Source organism: Rhincodon typus, chromosome 8, assembly GCF_021869965.1.
Source record: "Rhincodon typus isolate 14 chromosome 8, sRhiTyp1.1, whole genome shotgun sequence".
Taxonomy (NCBI): Eukaryota; Metazoa; Chordata; class Chondrichthyes; order Orectolobiformes; family Rhincodontidae; genus Rhincodon; species Rhincodon typus.
In genome coordinates, this window is record NC_063339.1 from 76,306,091 (window position 1) to 76,313,035 (window position 6,945).

At 38.7% G+C, this 6,945-nt stretch overlaps 1 long non-coding RNA gene across 1 annotated transcript in view; it reads left to right on the top strand.

Moving 5' to 3' along the window:
* The window catches only part of LOC125483623, a 10,175-nt gene extending 4,120 nt beyond the window's left edge, over positions 1–6,055 (top strand). Inside the window, exon 2 of the long non-coding RNA XR_007262559.1 lies at positions 4,406–6,055. This is a non-coding gene — a long non-coding RNA (uncharacterized LOC125483623). The remainder of the gene's footprint in view (positions 1–4,405) is intronic.
* The last annotated feature ends 890 nt before the right edge of the window (positions 6,056–6,945 follow it).

A 6,945-nucleotide genomic window follows, 5' to 3' on the forward strand; every position in this document is an offset into this window, starting at 1 on the left:
CGGAAGGGTCTAGGCCCGAAACGTCAGCCTTCCTGCTCCTATGATGCTGCTTGGCCAGCTGTGTTCATCCAGCTCTACACCTTGTTATCTCAGATTTTCCAGCATCTGCAGTTCCTACTATCTCTGATTACAATTTATAAGAGATAGCCCTCTTCAAAAAGAATTCTTACGTGGACATATTTTTGTTCAATAGGAGTTTCTGATGGATTATTAAAGGGACCCTGATTGACAGACTCCAGACGGAAATAATTACAGTGAATATTCTGTATTGTTTTCAAGTCTGGAATGGCAAAGAAAATCTAAATATACTTTAGTGTGAGGAATCGTGTGGAGTCTGACTTATTGAAGTCCTTTGCTTAAAACAGAATGAATGTCAACAGTGTAAGATTTGTTTAGAGTGTACGAGTGTGTTTTCTTGTATACGAGAAAACTGTGAAGTTTTGAAATGGTAGCATGGGGGAAACGGTGTCTGTACTGGCAGGAGAGTTGGTACCAATTGCCAATAAAGAAAAAGAAATGCTTTAGGGAATGTTCCAGGCAAGTTTGATCAGTGCTGCAACATCTGACCTTCACATAGAAGCTTATCCAGGAAAAAATCTTCTACCATAAGTCTGTCAAGCAGTAGTCTGCATGTAGCATGCTCGAAGTCCTACGGGTGCATCTTGTCAGATGTGCATCTTCCCATGAACATATTGTCAAAGTTATTTTACAGACTGTCTCCTCACTAGAACTTTCAAACAAACATCAAGGTATAGCTTGGCTTGTGAGGAAGAAGTCTTTCCCTGTCAGATTCTTCTTGCACAGTCAAAGTCTCACCACCTCTGCAGCCTGACCTTGTGAAGTTTTAGGTGGAAAGAGTTTGTTGCTCGTTTCCTTTTACAATCTACCTCTGTAAAGAAGGCTGTGAACTCAACGGAGATGCAGTAGTTTTTGTCAAAGCTCATCACAAGGAGTTCTGTGATAGCAGGAGTCTGCACTCTACTGGGTGTTCCTAGGAACAAAAACATTAACTTCTGCTAGAGGACCATTAACTCAGTGAAGGACATTATTTAATCTGCCCAAAAATTGTAGGTCTTCTAGGGCAAGTAATTGTCTGTGATCTGATGAAGTTTCATAATATGTTATTGTCTGAGAGCTTGGATTCTAAAGTGGAGAAATGATGTATGTTTTTAAGTTTAATTTGTATTTCCATATTGTGTTTATTAAGGAGGAAGACTTAATGTTTGACTTATTATGTTTTTGTGCCCAGATGTCTCAGGTTGGTTTTACATGCAATTTTAGTGATGGTTTATAGCCTTGGAATAGAACATGAAATTAACTGTTCAATGTATTAACAGGAGTTAGAGTACATTAGGCTGTTGCCAAGCAACAAGGCATCCAGTGACATGGGAGGCAGAGACAAAAATATCCAGAAATTCAGTGAGTTACTGTGTTTGTGTGGATACTAGAGATCAGAGGCTGAAGTGTTAAGCTAGTAAGAAGTCTGGTCAGTAAACTGCTGTAAGCTGAGTGTATGAAAAACTCGTGTTTACTCCGAAAGTGCTTCAAAGTCAGTTAGAAGAAAGTTCTAGAGACCAATTATAACTGTTCAGGCTGAGCAAGAAGCATTAGCAGGAGAGGGGAGTTGACTCTTCAGTGAAATTTGAATCTGTAAGGGTTGTTGTGGGATAAAAGGTTTACAATTATGATGATAATGTTTCAAGTAATTCTTGGATAGTGTAACATTGTCTGTGTTTCACTTTTGCACAATAATTTTGTTATAAACATTCAAACAGTGAATATTTCTGATCTCTACAGTAAACAAAAACAAGAAAAATAAATAGTAAACTTATGGTTTATCAAGGAAAGTCTCATTCTAGGATTTGACCTGTTTTCTTTTACTACTATTGGGGTCATAATAGTATCAAGTGTTATAGATGAGTCTATTAAGTTTCAGGACTACGTACATGCCACATTTTACAGAGGGTCTGGAAACTATAAACCCATCAGATAGCATCATTTCATGGAATATATGTTGCAAATATCGACCATAATTGCAATTGTACTGAGGCATCAGATTGCCACATTTCAGACAGCACTTTCATTAATGTTCAATTCTGCTGCATAGTTTTACAAATTATGAAGAAAATAATTTGCTTCTAGGAAGAAAACAAAGAAATATTTCATACAGCATGATGTTTTGACCTGGAATGTTTGATTGCACTGCCTGAGAAGGTGATGGAGGCAGATTCAGTTAAAACTGCATATACAGTTAAAAATGTGTGTAGGATAGTGGGGAAATAAAAAGCATGTAAGGGAGACTATTTGACAGCACATGGGCATGATGGGCTGAATGGCCTGCTTATGTGCTGCAGTCGTTCTTTGTGACAATGTATTATTCTTTGTAGGTCTTGGAGAATTTTTCATCAAATTAACCAGTTAGTTAACGGAATGTTGATTAGTGTGCTTACTGCACCCCAGCAATGGGCAGTAATCTCTTGTAATAAGAATGATTGATTTTTGCTCAAGGCAAGAACCTGTGCATGGAATATTTTTTAAAATGGTGTGAGGCTGTTACCACGCTGTTCTGACCAGAAAATGCCCCTGCTTTTACTGCCTACTATAGGTATGACAAATTGATAAATCTACCTATTGGCTGAGTTATGGCACAACTACCATGGCCATCAAGCTGTAAAGTGAGACTTGAACCCAAGAGTTTCTGACTGAGAGAGGGATGCTACTACTTCAGAAGGCCACCCCAATCCAGCAGCACAAAACTGCAGCAATCCACAATTTCTGAGAATCCAGAAAACCTATGTGCAATCACTGCATGTGCCAGCATTTGAAGTTTCTTTAACACTGTACAGGTTATCCTCAAAAGTAACAAGCCCACAGAGACTCCAAAAGAGGCCAGTGACTTAGGTCACTCTTGATGAGTCATTTGTTCTTTGTGTTGAGAAGTAAATTTTAGATGGTCAACAACTAATATCTTAAATTCGTCTTTGATAGTCTACACTGGCAAGTGGCAGATGGTTACTGGTCACCACGCCTCAGCCACAGTGTTCCCTGGGGGTCTGAACCTCAACATGCACCCTTTGACTTTCCCACATAAAATGGGCCATCCACTGCCTTGGTTACCTCTTGTCCCAGTGTGCTCTGTCCGCCTATTACCTCTTGCTGCACTGTGATATTTCTGTCATAATGACCACAAAGCCCCTGGTGTCAGGCAGTAAATTATCATTCAATTCTTTCATGTTCCTCATGGGTCAAGATATTAAATATTTGGAGACAATTCTTCAAATTATGTTGTTATCAATATCCTCAACTGACCTAAAACTTGAAAGGTGTATCTCCACAGATGTTTCAACCTGAGGTGTTAGGTCTGTCCTCTCAAGCAGAAGGTTCCATGATGTTACTTTGGGACAAGTTCTCTCAGCATCTGACATGATTTTATTAATGGGCACAGCAAGCTTAAGCAACTGAATGGCCTACTGGGTTAATAGCTAAACTGTATCCTCAGTAAATGTCATGCTGATGTCACATCACATTGGAACTGAGACCTGATACTGCAAGGCACTGGTGATGCTGGCTGGAGAATTGAGAACACAGAGGCACAGTCTCAGGCTAAGGAGATGATCATTTTGGACGAAGATGAGGAAAAAGTTCTTCACTGTGATCCAGAGAGCTGTAGATGCTCCACTCTTAATTATATATTTTAAGGCTGATACAGGCAAAATTTTAGTTTCTGTAGTTATCAACGGTTATGGAATGGGTGGGTATACAGGCAGACTTTTAGTTTGATGAGATGAGTCATGATGGTGTAGAAATGGCAGAGTTTACTCCTGCTCCTATCTTCATTTCATGAAAATGAAGATCAAATCATCCCCTAATTGTCAAAATTTCAGGAGGTTTGTGTAATCTTGTCTTGTAATTTTATCCTTGAAGTCCAAGTATTATTTGGTAAATCTACTCTGCATTCTCTCCAAGGCCAACATATCCTTCCTAAGATATAATATCCAGACCAGTTCACTGTACTCCAGGTGTGTCTATCCAGGGAAAGGGAAAGTTCTGTTCAGACCTTGATACAATCTTCATTGTCATCTAAAAGAAAAATATAAATCATTAAATGCCAGTGTTTGGCATGACTTCAAGGTATGGAGAGGAAACATTGGAATAAACAAGGTGGGAGAAGCCATTGCAAATGATGTCCTCCTGTTGACAAAATGCACCTTCCATGGTCCCAACATAGCAAACACCTACTTCCCACAGACAAATATTAAAAAAAACCATGGTGATATCTTAGATCAAAGCTTTGGTACCTCCTGGATTGTGTCAGTTTTTTCAGATCAAAGACCTATGGAAGGTCTGTGAAAGATGCCCTGCTGCGATTATCAACTTATCTAATCAGTAATGAACATCTTTCTAGCATCAAGACATTACAAGGTCCAAATGTCCAAGAGGAAGAAGATCAATGTCTCAGGCCTAAAGCAGCCTGACTGAAGAGGGAAACTCCCAAATGGAGGAAAATCTTCACAAATCCAACTCAAGTCAGTGGAGTCAGTTGAAGTCCAATGTATTAAACTCTTGAGTGTAGCCCATACCGTAACCACCAGGACTGGATCAATATAAACAATGCTGAAATGTGACAAAAATGTGCAGCCCTCATTGCCTCACAGAATAACCCAAGAAATCAGCATCCCAATGTAGGCTGACTCCCAAAGACAAATCTGACAAAGATAAAGGATGTGGCGAGAACAGAAAGCCCAAGTGGACCAACAATATTATGTTCATCATGGTATATGAAGTTTTTTTGTGTCACCAAAGGCATTAAGCTCAAATGAATAGAGTCCCTTTTGCATCCAGTATGATGTTTCTCTTCAAGACGACAAAGCCATCCCACATACTCTGGAAAAAGAAATTTGAATAACAACTCTGCCATGAATCCTGGTGATACATAATTCACTGTGCTATTCCTAGTACCCTGTGTAGAATTCATGATCATGATCAACTGCCATCAGTGGGAAAGCTGCAACAAGCAATCAATTTGAAAAAAAATCCAACAAAGCCCGCAGACTTGAATGTATCCTAGTTGAAATCTTTAAAGCAGGAGGATTTTTGTTCACATCAAGACTCCTTGTACTCATTCTATGGATTTAGGATGTCCATGAAACCTAATCACAAATATGCAATTACTTCATGATGACATCTTGCAAGTGTCTTGAGTGGGAAAACTGATAGAGACACCATCAAATCCAGATCAGGGTCATGTAAGGCTGTTTGATTGTCTCCATATACTCAAAATATACCCAACAGTGGCTATTCACCTCAGCAAAGAACTACTGCCCTCTGGTGTCTGTATTAATGATGGTGTAGATGGAAATGTTCAGTCATCTCTGTACCAAAACTGACCACCATAAAGATATTTTATACATAATTTGAGGAAGACTGGTATTGTCTACTTTTGCCAGATCTACAAGCCAGTTTCAATCTCATCAATTTTACAGTCCAGAAAATTGGCCTGTCTTTGAAGGTTGCTATCACAAATGTGTATATCAACACATATCTGGTCCCACCTCCCATATATGTCAAAAGGAGACACTCTGGAATATGTTGACCACTTTCCATTCATTGGCAAATATCTCTCCCAAAAGGCCACCATTGATGAGATCCAAAACTGGATCGGCTACACTAGCTCTGGCAGTGAACGATTGATATCAAAAACTGCCACAAAATCAACAAAAGTCCTAGTGTGCAGCCTAGTTATTGCTACATTCCTATACTACAGAGAGACATAGACAATGTATGAGCAGTACACAAGAGCACTGGAGATATTTAATCAGCATTGTCTCTGCCAAATCTTCAGGATTCAATTGAACAACAGTCATGTAAAGATTGTAAAGTATCCTTCTTGAGGCCAGTTCCACAAGAATTGAGGCAAACCATTGCAAAATTATACTCCAGTGGAATGGACACTGTTGGGATAAAAGCTGACATCTCCTCCTCTGTCAAGTAGAGCTCCTACTCCCTGTAAATGTAAATAAATTCTCTGAGACATTAAATTATTTTTTAAATACCACCCACTCTGTTGATTTATCATGAACACATTTGTCTAGTGTACAGTGGACAGTGTGTCTAATCCACTTAAAGTTAGCTATATCTAGATCTAGAATCTTAGTTGTTTTCTATTTCTTCCTATTCAACACTACATTGAATTTATTAGATAAATATCCACACGCTAACTAAATCTGGCTTAGCCCTCATTATTAAATCCAGTATGGTCTGACCACTTGTTGGCTCTTGCGCATATTGCTGCAGAAAGATATCCCAGTTCACTGCCTTTCTAAGATGTAAAAAGTAAAATCTATTTTTCTTTATTATATAGTTATTTAATCCCTGCATTGATGCATTCTACCACTTCACAGGTGGTAACGAGGAACCCACACAATGCCCGCCAGTGTTAAATCCTTTCCTATTCATGTAATTTTTATTCTTCACATGACAATATTGCTGTTGCCCATCTCTAATTGCCTTTGCCATTGTGGCTAATTCTAGCCATAAAAAAATCTCAATTGCCTGATTATCTCTTTGAATATCCAGTACAATTAATGAAGTCATTTCATCCTTAATCACCAGGCTACATTGCTCTCTTTACTATTTTCTCTTTTCTTTTCCTATAGATTTTATAAGGTATGGTATGTGTCTATTTGCGAGTATGGGTATGTTACCATTTGAGAGTGTTATATATGTGCACAGAAATGAAATATTTAGAATACTGAAGCCATCATTTTTGGTCCATGATCCAAACTCCTCTCCCTTGCCACTGATTCAATTTCTTTCTCACTGAGCTGTCATCATACCTGCTGATTCAAAACATATAAGATATACAGCACTCTGTGATTGGTTGGGATACATGGAAGTTGCACGTTAATGCTGTGACTGTTTAAGAGCCATACAAAACTCAACAGG